This window comes from Eriocheir sinensis, unplaced genomic scaffold, assembly GCF_024679095.1.
Source record: "Eriocheir sinensis breed Jianghai 21 unplaced genomic scaffold, ASM2467909v1 Scaffold760, whole genome shotgun sequence".
Lineage (NCBI taxonomy): Eukaryota > Metazoa > Arthropoda > Malacostraca > Decapoda > Varunidae > Eriocheir > Eriocheir sinensis.
The window spans coordinates 177,501-190,789 of NW_026112121.1; the positions used below are offsets into that span (position 1 = coordinate 177,501).

A 13,289-nucleotide genomic window follows, 5' to 3' on the forward strand; every position below is an offset into this window, starting at 1 on the left:
CCACATGCTGGCCTGAAGACCACCCATCAAACCGGGCTCTAGATAACCTCTCCAAAGAGAGGCTCAAAGATGAGTTCCGGGGGGGCAGCATGAGCCAACACAAGATGGCGCCACTATAAACACTCGCCTGCGCCAGAACGGGCTGGGCCGACCATCAGGCCCCACCGGGAAGAAGCCTTGGGCCGACCATCAGGCCCCACCGGGAAGAAGCCTACCGGCGCAATAGGCCGCGACGTAAAAAAAAATAATAATAATAAATAAATAAATAAAAAGTTACCGGCTAGAATTCGGCCATCAATGTGTTTTCTCGATTTTTTTATTTTATTTTTTTACGTGTCGAATGTTTGCCCGTTTAACATTATATTTTCTCGTTTTCTGAATGTGTCTTTTTCTTTCATGCTGTTTCCTTTTCAGTTGTATATACCCTTTGCATATATTCATAGATTAAAATGTTCGTGAAATTGTAATTTATTTTCCTCTCGTTTACACTCACAAAGCGACGAGACACAAAGCTCCTGACAAAGAGCACCAGAAAAAAAGTATAATTATTTCTCCACCGAAAGAGTCTGAGACGAGCGCGCAAAGGGCAATTATTTTTTATGCCCGCCACACCACACGCTCCCCTCACCTTGATAACAAACTCAGGTGCTGCAAAGAGACCCGTGGAACACCTGTCCTGCCCACTTGCCTCATTACACACACGCATACACACACACACACACACACACACACACACACACACACACACACACACACACACACACACACACACACACACACACACACACACACACACACACACACACACACCTGGCTGTTAATTAATTATACTAATCGTTTACTCTTACACGTCAGCGCTGAACACGGCTTCGCAAGTTGACTTTCAAACGGCGACGCAGATTAGCTCATTAACTTCAATAAATTAATCCATATATTCATCCGAGCGATTAAGTCATCCACCCTTTAATGCAGCCTTTCTTCTTTTTCTGCTTCATTCATTCATTTATTAACTCGTCTTTCGTTTTTTCCTTCCTTCCTTCCTTCATTCATTCATTTCATCCTTCCATAATTTTTTTCTTTCCTTTATCATTAATCTATTCCCTCCTTCATTCTTTCCCTTCAGTTTTCTTTCTTTCCTCTTTCTTGTTCTCCGTCCCCTTCATATCCCTTGTCGGTATCTTCATTTTTTACCCTTATTTACCCCTCATCATCACTTCCCCGATCTGCTTTCTGTTGTTTCCTCACACCATTACCTCCTATCCCTCCCCTTTCTCTTTTCCCCTCCAACCTACCTTTCTCTTGTTAGAATTCCAAACGTCCTTTTCCCTTGCCTGTCACGCTCTCTGTTCCTTCTCTTGTTTCAGCTTTTCCCGCTTCCCTCCTTTTTCTTCTTTCCCCTCCAATCGACCTTTTTCGCTTTTGTTAACATCCCAACCGTCCGCTTCTCTTGTATCTCTCCCTCTCTATCTCGTCTCCACATCCCCTTCCCTTCCGTCCCCTCCCCCTCCCTTCCTTCCCTTTCCCTCCCCTTCCCTTCCTTCCCTTCCCCTCCCCTTCCCTTCCTTCCCTTCCCCTCCCCTCCCTTCTATTAATGACGACTGGCAGTGGTATAAGTTAAAATTTTGGCGCGTGACCCTAACGTGAAACTAAATGGTCTGTGCAGCTGGATGGAATGACAGAGGTATTATTATTATTATTATTATTATTATTAATATTATTATTATTATTTTTATTATTATTGTTATTGTTATTTAAGGTGAGTGTTGGTTGGTAATAAAAGCGTAATATTAATGATTTTTTTTTATAGCATGGATTTTATCATTGTGTATTCATTTGTAATGTTTTCACAACCCTCGATCTCGTTAACCGTTTATTACCCTCACGTTAAACACACACACACACACACACACACACAGGCAAACGTAACCACCCCCATACCATTAACCATCATCGCCCACCACCACCTCCGAAAACAGTAACTCCCATTCACCACCACCACCAAAGCAACCTACCACCCACTCCCAATCCCCACTCCCCATCACCGCCACTCATCACCTCTCATCACCATCCACAGATCTGCCTGGAGCGTCGCCTTCACAACGTCACCAACTACTTCCTGATGTCCCTCGCTGTGGCTGACCTCCTCGTGTCCTTGGTGGTGATGCCCTTCGGCGCCATAGCGGGCTTCCTCGGTGAGTAATGATGATGAGGAGGAGAGGAGAGAAACAGCAGGGGGAGAAGGCGAGAAAAGTGGGTATACAGATAAGGTTCTCGTTGAAATATTCCTACATCAGATAGCGGGCTTCATCGGTGAGTGGAGATGAGGGGAAGAGGAGGGAAGGAACAGCAGGGGGCAGAAAGGATAGAAGGAAGTAGACAAATAAGGTACCCGATATATTATTCCTACATCAGAACAATTAACAAGCTTGCTCCATTCAACTGTACATTCCTACTGACTTTCCAATTCTTCCTGTTGTTCCTTCTCCGTCAATTCCGTTCGCCTTTTTGCTACACTCTGAATTAAGAAGATAAATGATGAAGATGAGATTGCTATGGTTTTGAAAGGAGAGGAAAGGTGGGATTAAATATTGAAAAGTGAGTTTGGAGATTGAAAAGGTGAGGAAGACGCGGGAACGAAGGAAGGCAAGAAGAAAGAAAGGAAAAAAGGCAGGAGGGAAAATATAGGGTAAGAAAGGAAAGAAATAAGCAAGGAGGGGAGAAAGAAAGGCAGCAATGAGTAAGAGAGAGAGAGAGAGAGAGAGCGAGACGGGGGTGGGGGTAATGAGCGGAATAGGAGAGTGAAAAAGTGATCATAGAAAGGAAATGAAGCCGACGGAAAAGGTAATATGATGGAAGCTGACGATGCAGGGAAGAGAGAGAGAGAGAGTCATTACTGTCATTGTGTTGATAATTTATAGATAAATCACTTATAATCACGCGTCATTTTACAATACTCAGTAACACATAAAAATTAGTAATACTCATTTATGAATTACTATCATAAAAGTAGACGATATAGTGGGCCACAATAATGATAATAGGGATAGGAATAATAGTAATAATAATAATAATAACAATAATAATAATAATAATAATAATAATAATAATAATAATAATAATAATAATAATAATAATAATAATAACAATAATAATAATAATAATAATAATAATACAATTACAACAATGAAATCACAGTCATCAAATCTGTATCAAAAGGTTCACAAACGCGACATTTACCCATTGACAGACAGTGAAAGCCATTATGCATATTGGCCATAAATTTGCACATTCATTGCTTTGAGGGGACGAGGGAAAGGGGGAGGAGCGTTGTACATTGCTTTTCTCGCTTCCTTTATTCCTCTCCCCTTGATCTCTCACCTCCCTTGATTCTTTTGTTCTGCGTGTGTCCAAGTCTGGAGCATCAGAAGCCTACAAACTTGTTGCCAGAAAGAAGACATCCCCCGTCACTGCCATCTATGTCCTTCCTGGTAAATTATAATTTATCTATTTTTTTTTTTATAAACTGATGAACAACAAACAATCAGTGTTGCTAACATCTTCCAATTTTATGTTAATAAGCTCTTTAGAAAAAAAAAATCATCTTAGCTCTGCTAATACTGAAAACATTCTCTCGTTTTCAAAATATTAGACACAATAAAACTCCTTTTCTTCACTGATGTTTCACAAACACACCCCGGGCCATGCCGGTGCCAAATCTTATTTAATGAATACAGAATATTTGATACACAGTTTCAAATAGTACGTATAGCTGGCTTATGAGAGTGATGCATTGGGGGTGAAGCGGCTGCGCTGTAGCTACAGGAATGTTGCTTGAAGGTTTAGTGCGGTCACTCTTCTTAGGCACAGACTGTATGTCGGCATACTTCTGGTAGGAAGAAAAGTTTGACGTTGAAAGGTAGATGCGAAAAATGTCTCAAGCAGAATGTCATCACGGAGGTATTGTTTTCGAAGAGAAACTCCATCAGTTCCATAAGCCATCTGAGGATTTAAGCACGAAGGGGCATAGATAACATCATTATTTAAAGTTTAAAAATTAGCAGAGTAAAGTCGGACAGGGGATGAGAGAGAGACTGGCTGCTAAATTTTTCTTGTTAATGTATGCGGAGAAAAGCTGAACGTGTAGCTTTTGTATATGTAAGCAATTTTCGTTATATAGATAAATGAAAGTTTCGTTCAGGTAATTCAGTTTGCTGCACTACACACATTCAGGATAAGAAGCGGGACAAAAAGTTATTTCGGTTTATTATCCAAAAGGCCAATATTTCTTTGATTTCTTGGAAAGTTAAAAATACATTACCGTCGGACCTTTCAGCCTTTTTCTATCAAGTCAAGAGTTTCAGCGCTGAAGTTTTTTTTCAACGAAGAAATTATCGTCTTCTTGCTGTTTTCCTGTCAATAACTCCCTGGAACACAATTTTAAGGTAGCTGCCTTTTTATCATAATCGTTGAGCGACGGTAAGTGATGGACGGCGGCGCTGACGGAGAAAAATAGAAAATATGAAACATGTTTTTCACTTACTAATTGTTTATCATGTTGAGAGAGAGAGAGAGAGAGAGAGAGAGAGAGACAGACAAACTTCTTCAACTGTATACTCTATTTACAGGAACAACGCTTATCGAGACTTTTTAATACCCTTTTTGGGGGGGCCTTTGAGCTGCCTCCTTTACTGTACGAAACACACACACACACACACACACACACACACACACACACCTCCCGTGGTACAGTTGGTTAATAATCTGCCATGACAGGCTAACATCTAGCTGACTGATTACGACCCCCACTCATGCAGAAAGATTTATTCGCTGACAAGGAGCGGTAACTGTCCCCAGCGACGCAAGGGTGAGAAGAATGTGGTGTCTGAGGTCCCAGCGGTACCCATAGATCAGTTCAATGAGATCCAAAGCTTTTTCCGGGAGTGTACTTGCTGGCGATCGTGACTCCAACACGTGCTCAGGCCGTGGTGAATTACACTGACACTAACCTGAAGCAATAACAAAATAGACGTTATCTGCATAAGAATGGGTAGAACAGACACACACGGATAGCCATACAAACACAATGGGACAGCAAGCATCAGACTTACACACAAAAACAGAACAAACAAACAGGCACAGACACACCGACACGCAGACAGGAGGTGGAAGTCTCAACAGTAATGACACACGACCAAAGACCTTGAAGCAGACGCCCGGACCGTGAGGGAATATCTTGTGTCTTATTCCTGCCCCCCACCCTCTGAGACGCCCAGCGGGGGTGTGCTGAGCCTAGACTTGTCCCAGAGAGCCGCGAGGTAATATTGCTTAATTAACACTTGGCGTTACCTAGGGAAGAAGCCGGAGGAAGGAGATGTGGAGGAAGAGGAATTTGAGGAGGAGGAGGAGGAAGAGGAGGAGGAGGACGAGGATAGGAAGAATAGGAAATAGGAGGAGGAGATGGTGGGAGACGTAATGTGTAATGTTCCTTGACTGATTAATATTCAGGGTTGATAATTATTCTGAGGGAGTCGTAGTTATAGTAGTAGTAGTAGTAGTAGTAGGAGGAGGAGGAGGAGGAGAAGGAGAAGGAGGAGTAGGAGAAGGAGGAGGAAGAGAAGGTGGAAGAGGGAGGGGAAGAGGAGGAAGAGGAAAAGAAGACAGTCAAGCTTGCTATCCGTTCTTCTAAATGTCGTGAAGGTGAAGAATGTCACGTTAATATCTCCTCCTCCTCCTCCTCCTCCTCCTCCTCCTCCTCCTCCTCTTATTTCTGCTCCCTTTCAACCCATCAGCACCAACCTACCTGTCCACCCCACCTGCTTTCATGGTAATTGATTGATTCCTTCCTGTTCTCGTGATTATGGAGAAGGAAATCTTTGTTGTGAGGGAGAAGGATGGAGGAAACAGAGGTGAGGGCGATGGAGGGGAAGAAAGAGAGGTGGGAATGATGGAATGAAGGTCAGCGGGAGGGAGGAGAAGAGATGTAGTGGTCAATTAGTTAGGATAGGTGAGGGGAAGTGGAACAAGGCAGGAAGGCAAGGGAGGGAAAGAATAAAGGGGAAGGGAGGTGCGAGGAGGGTGTAAATAATGAAATACAGATGTAGGACGATTGTGCTTGAAGGAAGGTTACGGGAGGGATGGAGAGGTCAGTTAGGGTAGGCGAGGGAAAGTGGAACAAGGCAGAAAGACGAGGGTGGGGAAGGTTACATAACGAAAGGTGTAAATAATGAAATACAGATGTAACGTAGGGCGACTGTGGTGGAATGAAGGTTGGGGGAAGGGACAGAGATGGAGAGGTCAATTCGTTTGTATAGGTGAGGGGAAGTGAAACAAGACAGAAGGGCAAAGGAAGGGAGGAAGTAAGAGGGAAGGAAGGTACGAGGATTGCGAGATACTGAGAGATGTAAGCAATGAAATATAACTCTAGGGCGATTGTGATGGTTGTTATGGGAAGGGAGAGAAATTATTTAATGTTCACCCAGGTAGAGACATAGCTATTTGCAGGGACTGAAGAAATTACTGGGAGTGTGAATGGAGATGTAAGGAAAGAGGAGGAAAAGAGCAGTTACGTTTCTCTTTAGTTAACTGAAAAGAAAATGTAAAATTGCTAAGCTGTTAAGTGGAAGGAATACATACAGGAGTGCAATAACGCTACAAATAAAAGAAAATAATAAGGATGGAACTTAATCTCACGTAGAACACGCACAATTTCTTTTAGGAGCAGTAAGAAGCAGACTTTTTTTTTCATTATTTTTTTTATGCCCTTGCACTGTCTCCTCTGCTGTAAAAAAAATAACATACTATCCTCTGTTGACAGCAGTATTTACGTCTTAACTTTACATTCTTCTGTTGGTACTTTATTCCTTTGGTTTTTCGTCCTATATCTTGTAACTCCATCTTTTTTTTTTTCATTTATTAATTCCTCTATAACTATCCTTTATCCTTTTTTTTTAGTTACCTTCATTTTCCCTTCCCTCTTCCTCTCCCTCATCATTCCTCCTTTTTCTTTTTCACCATTATTTGCATTTCACTCATTTTCGCACCTCATTTCCATTCTCTCGCATTCACATTCATTTCTAATTCCTTCCTTCTCCCGCGCGGTCGTCACCTTCATTTTTAACTAATTCATTCCTTTTTTGGACCTATTCCTCTCCTCTTACTCGCCATCATTTCTCATATATTCTTCCTCCATTATTCCTTTTATCTTCCTGTCGCCGTCATTTATCATACATTCCTCCCTCCGCTCCTCCTCCCTCCTCTTAGCCTCTGCCATTTCTCATTTCCTCATTCCTCTTCCTCCTCCTGCGCCATTCGTCCTTCTTCTCTGTTCTTTAATTTACACCACAAGACGCACGAGACATTTCCTGGTACACTCCGAAGCCCCACTTGGTCTTCCTCCTCCATCAGTCAAAGCCGTAAGCCAACTAACCTCCTCCTTCTCTTCCTCTTCCTCCTCCTCTTCCACTTTCTCCCTCACTTCCTCCTCATCCTGTTCCACCTTCTCTTTCTATTCCTCCTCCTTTTCCACTTTCTTTTCTTCCGCCGCCGTCTTTTTGTTCTGTTTTTCTATCATACTTTTCATCCTCTTGAGTTTCTTAGCCCAGGGACCATATTCTTACTCTTCCTTATTTCTTCCATACTCTTCGTCCTCTTGAGTTTGTTAGCCCAGGGACCATATTCTCTCAAACGCTTCCCGGCTCACACACCTTTGACAGGGTTTTCGTAGAGGCTTGGGGCATTTCCAGAGGTACTTCTATGACCCTGGTTTGATTTGATCCTTCTTCTGTACCCTGGACCCAAATAAACTCCCATGAGAACCCGATTGATCTCATTTTTGGCCTTTGGAAATAGTTGATGTGAGAGGAGAAGGCGTCTGAGAATACCGATCTGTTCTCTTCTCCGCCCGCACCGGTCACTGACTCGTATTTAGGAGAGTTAAGCTGCCGGAAAAAACAAGAAAATATAGAGAAGACTCAGTAGAAGATTAGGGATTAGTTGATAAGTAACGCTGGACGGGGAAGTGGCGGAGGGGAAAGAGAAGGAATGGGGCGAGAAAGACCTAAAGAGGAGAGAATATAGAGAAGGATAGAGGCACCGGGAATGTAAAGAGCGGGAAGGGAAAAAGGAATAATAGCAGAGAATAAGGAATTGGAGGAGGAAGGGGACACGGGGAAAGTAAAGAACAGGGAAAGGAAATGTAAGAGAGCAGAGTATAAGGAATTGTGTGTGTGTGTGTGTGTGTGTGTGAGAGAGAGAAGACGTGTGGGTGGGCGTCTAGGCGTGTTCTGTGAGGGGTTGGATCCCATTAGTGGGTTCTAATCCTCCTCCTGATCCCACGATAACACTTGGGTCCTACCCGCTCGCAATGGCTTGTCTCTTTCTTCGTCTCTTTCCTCCGCCTCTCTTTTTGATACTAATTAATAATTCTTTATTCGTACTAGATACAGTTTTTGGTGACATTAGACTATAAAACAAATATTAAAACATTAGAATTTAAAGACTAATAGCTAGATTAAGTATAAAAAGTAAACTAAAAAGGACATAGTATAAACTCACTCACTAAAATGTACATATGTCATCAGAAATATATAAAAGTTCCCTCATCATACAGATCTGCCATTTTCCATCGCCTTCCATGCAACGTGTCTTTGCAATTAAAGAATTTCTGATCAGGTAAAAAAATCGTGATATTCAATACCGAAGAACCCCAATATAGAGTTTACATTCGATAACATAATTATATGACGATCACGAGAGTAAAGCATTCTTAAAAAACTGTGAGATTTGTTTTACAGGATGATTCAAGCCATTCTTTTTGCAACAATATGTCGAAGGTGGAGAGTCCATGATATGAGGCAATAAGTATGAACGAGTGCGAGGGAGCAGAGCCAAAAGTCTACGGCAGCACACTCTCCATGCGACACACAGCTCCTCGATTCTAGGGTCATCAAGATCCCAAAGCTGACATCCATACAGTGACACACATTGACTATTAAATAACACTACTTTCGATTGCCATGCTGTCGAACGAAACTGGTTAATGATGACACTGGTCCTCACCTTCATGTCCCTGGTCACAGGTTCTAAGTTCACTAGACTTTCACGAGACGATATGATGTGACCCAAATGATTTACAGAGGTGGAAACCATTACGGGACTTATCGTAGTTTTGCCTGTATGCTGAATGACACTCTCTCCAGGCGCTTAGTTCCATGGATACAGTCCAATATAATCAGAGAGCACCCTCCACCCGCTGTTTACTTGACCGCCATATTGGCCACTTGGGTGGAGAATGTTATTAACCTCATGTCTGTAGTCCTTAGGGGGAGGGCGGCAACAGAGACTTTATGTAATGTGTTTCACTACTATTTTTCGACGTATTTTTCTTTTTAGTACTTTTCTTTTTATTCTTTTTAATCTTATTTGTTCTTTTGAGTTTTCCTTTTTAATATTGTGTAGATATTGTAGTTATTCCAAAATGTTCTTATTCGCTTGTTTTTGTTTGTCTTGTTTTTTTTCGTTGTTGTTGTTACTTTCCTATCTTCTCTAAACGCAATTTCCTCTTTCTTTTTAAACTGGTGGAACAAAGAGGGGCCTCGTTTTATGCGTTGTCATTCTTTTCTTTTATCGCCTCCAATGTTCTGCCTTTTATACATTTTCTTTCTATCTGTAAACTTTTCCCACTTTAAAAATAAGTTGTCACGTTAATCCAAACAATCTATTTTTATCTTCTGTTCTTTCTCCAATTTTTATTCATGTCTGCATAACTACACTTTTTCTTCTTTCTCTATTTATGACTCTCCTACTTCTCTTTGTCTTCCTTTATCGACATTGTTGTTTTCGCGTCTGACCCACAAACATGATGGCGTAAAGTACAATCTATTTTTATCTTCTGTTCTTTATTCCTATTTTTATTCATGTCCTGCATAACTACACTTTTCTTCTTTATTTATGACTCTCCTACTTCTCTTTGTCTTCCTTTATCGACATTGTTGTTTTCGCGTCTGTCCCACAAACATGTTAACGTAAAGTACCTTCCTCCCCTTCCCAGACTCCCAAGACACATTTCGTTGTCAAATTATGGCGGCGAGGCTGAAGCTGTGTATGATCTTTTATCTTCCCCAAGAGTTATGTCTCCTTGATTTTCCCTCTGCGTTTTAAGGATTTCCGTTATATATGTTTTCGGATTTGCATTATGCGTGTGTGAAGTCCTTTATCTTCCCACGCAGACCTCCGCCTTTGTTTGCCTTATACCCGCCAGCAATATTTATTCTTCTTTTTTTTTTAAGTTTATTGATGGTGGGAGTATTTATTGACTTGCTGTCCTTCATATCTCTCTCTCTCTCTCTCTCTCTCTCTCTCTCTCTCTCTCTCTCTCTCTCTCTCTCTCTCTCTCTCTCTCTCTCTCTCTCTCTCTCTCTCTCTCTCTCTCTCTCTCTCTCTCTCTCTCTCTCTCTCTCTCTCTCTCTCTCTCTCTCTCTCTCTCTCTCTCTCTCTCTCTCTCTCTCTCTCTCTCTCTCTCTCTCTCCTCTTTGTTTGCTTCCTTAAATAATGTTCTTCATATTTCACTTCTTTTCTGTTCTTTGTTTTCCTTTCGTGTGTTTTATTTGCTTCTCTTTTCCTTCTTGCTTTCCATCTCTTTGTTTATCTTTACCCTTCTGACTTTTTTATCTTCTTTCTCTGTCTCCGCCTCCCTCCATTCTTTATCTATTTTCTTTCACATTTTTGAGAGCCGGACTAACCTCAATCTCCTGTTCTTCTCTATTCGTTGTTTTATTGTTATTTGCTTTTCCTCATTTTTCCCAACGTTTTTTCATCTGCCATTGTCCGCTGTTATATTTTCCTACCCCTATTTTTGCCTTTTTTTTTTTGGTGACTTTTCCAATTTCTCAGTACTGTCATCGTGTTTTCTTTACTTAATTTGTTTCCTTTCATCTTTACTTCATTTACTTCGTTTTCGTTTTTTCCTTCGTCCTTGCCTCGCCCTATTTTCCCCGTTCCATCCTCGTCATAAGTTATTCACTCAATGTCATCGTGTTTACCGCCTTTGTCTCCCTCTGATGTTGTTTCCTCTCGTCCTTCACACCCTTGTTTATGTCCCTCTGTTTACCTGCGTCTCCCCTCACCTGTCTCAGCTTCTTTCTCATCCTGCCTCTCCGTTACTCTGTCCTTCCTTCCCCTTTGTGCCTACCCCTCGTCTTCCTCGCCTCTGTTCCTCTCTCTTAAGCCTTTATTGTTGCTCCTGTTTCCGTTTCTCCTCTGCAGTTTCTCTCTACATCCTCTGGTGATTGTTCTCCCTTCTAGTTTCTACCGTCTCCACCTTTATCCTAAACACTTCTCCCACGCTCCAAATGTGTCCTTAATTATTTTTTCGTGTTTTATTGTTTGTTTCTTTGTTTGGTTTTATATGACTGTCTGTCTGTTCTTCTGTGTGTGTCTTTTTATAATCTGTTTTACATCTATGTCTCTCTCCATCTTTTTTTTTCTGTTGTTTTAATTCTTGAACACACACACACACACACACACACACACACACACACACACACACACACACACACACACACACACACACACACACACACACACACACACACACACACACACACACACACACACACACACACACGCACGCTCTCTCTCTCTCTCTCTCTCTCTCTCTCTCTCTCTCTCTCTCTCTCTCTCTCTCTCTCTCTCTCTCTCTCTCTCTCTCTCTCTCTCTCTCTCTCTCTCTCTGCCCCATCCCACCCCACCCATATTTGGCTCTTCAGTATCACGCTTTGTTTACTCTGGTACAATGCGAATCAAATCCAAGAGGACGAAGACGGATGAGCTGGGAACACAATGTAGAAGATGCTAACAAAGGAAGGGAGACATTTCTTTGTGTGCAGTGCTTTCATTTCTCGGGGATAAGAAGCAGACGCAAATTCTGAATCCGTAAATCTTATTCTTCGCGAGAGTAAGACATAATGTGAAAGATTAGCGCGAAAGCGACATTGAACATAAAGGGAAGTCACTCATGTACAGTTGAATGCAAAACGGAAAATGATATATACTTTCCTGAATAATCAAGAGTAGTTGTTTGTTATTATTTTATTACCATTGTCATCATTGGTTGTAGTAGTAGTAGTAGTAGTAGTAGTAGGAGGAGGAGGAGGAGGTGGAGGAGGAGGAGTTGGAGGAGAAGTAGTAATGATTATAATAGTGTAGTAGTAGTAGTAGTAGTAGTAATTGTAGTAGTAGTAGTAGTAGTAGTAGTAGTAGTAGTAGTAGTAGTAGTAGTAGTAGTAGTAGCACCAGTAATATCAGTAATATTATTAGTATCAGTATTAGTAGTAGTAGTAGTTGTAGCATTAGTAGTAGTAGTAGTAGTTGTGGTAGTAGTAGTAGTAGTAGTAGTAGTATAAATAGTAATAGTAGTATTAGTAGTAGTAGTAGTAGTAGTAGTTGTAGCAGTATTAGTATTAGTAGTAATAGTAGTAGTAATAGTAGTAGCAGTAGTAGTAGTAGCAGTGTCAGTAGTAGTAGTAGTCGTAGTAGTAGTAGTAGTAGTAGTTGTAGAAGTAGAATTAATAGTAGGAGGAGGAGGAGTAAGAGTAGTAGGAGTATTAATATAGTTATCATTTTTATTCTGTTTTTGTAAAGTAAGGTCCAGGCAAGGCCCTAAAGGCGGGTTGCTCACCTGGCCGGGCGAGGACCAGCAAGACAAGTGGGACAGGTGTGGAGGCGTCCTGCAGGTAACATGATTATGCCGTGGTGCTTGACGCCGCCCAGGTGCTGGAGGGAGGGGGGTGGATGGTAGGTGTCGATGGTGGTGGAGGTGAAAGTGAAGGTGGTGGTTGTAGCAGTTGACATGGTGTGATGGTGGTGGTGGTGGTGGTGGTAGTGGCTTGTGTGTGGGTGGTGGTGGTGGTGGTGGTAGTGGTTTGTGTGTGTGTGTGTGGTGGTAGTGGTTTGTGTGTGGATGGTGGTGGTGGTGGCGAGGGACTGGCAGGGTGGGTGATGGCTGAGTTGGTGTTGGCGACGGTGGTAGTGGAGTTGGAGGTGGAGGTGGTAGTTGTGGTTGTGGCATTTGACATGGTGGTGGTGGTGGTAGCGAAAGTGTAACTGTAGGTGGTGGTTGTGGCAGTTGACTTGGTGGTGGTGACCGTGGTTTAAGCGAGGGACTTACTGCTTTTGTTGGTGATGGTGGTGGTGAAGGGGATTGTCGTAATGGTGGTAGCGTCAATTATCATCGTGGTGGTGGTGAGGGAAGTAGTGGAGGTGGTGTTGAGAGGGGGTGGTAATGCTGGTGG

At 42.2% G+C, this 13,289-nt stretch overlaps 1 pseudogene; it reads left to right on the forward strand.

Annotated features, from left to right (window-relative positions):
- LOC126994257 (alpha-1A adrenergic receptor-like) overlaps positions 1 to 13,289 on the forward strand; it is a 100,352-nt pseudogene that overhangs the window by 72,233 nt on the left and 14,830 nt on the right.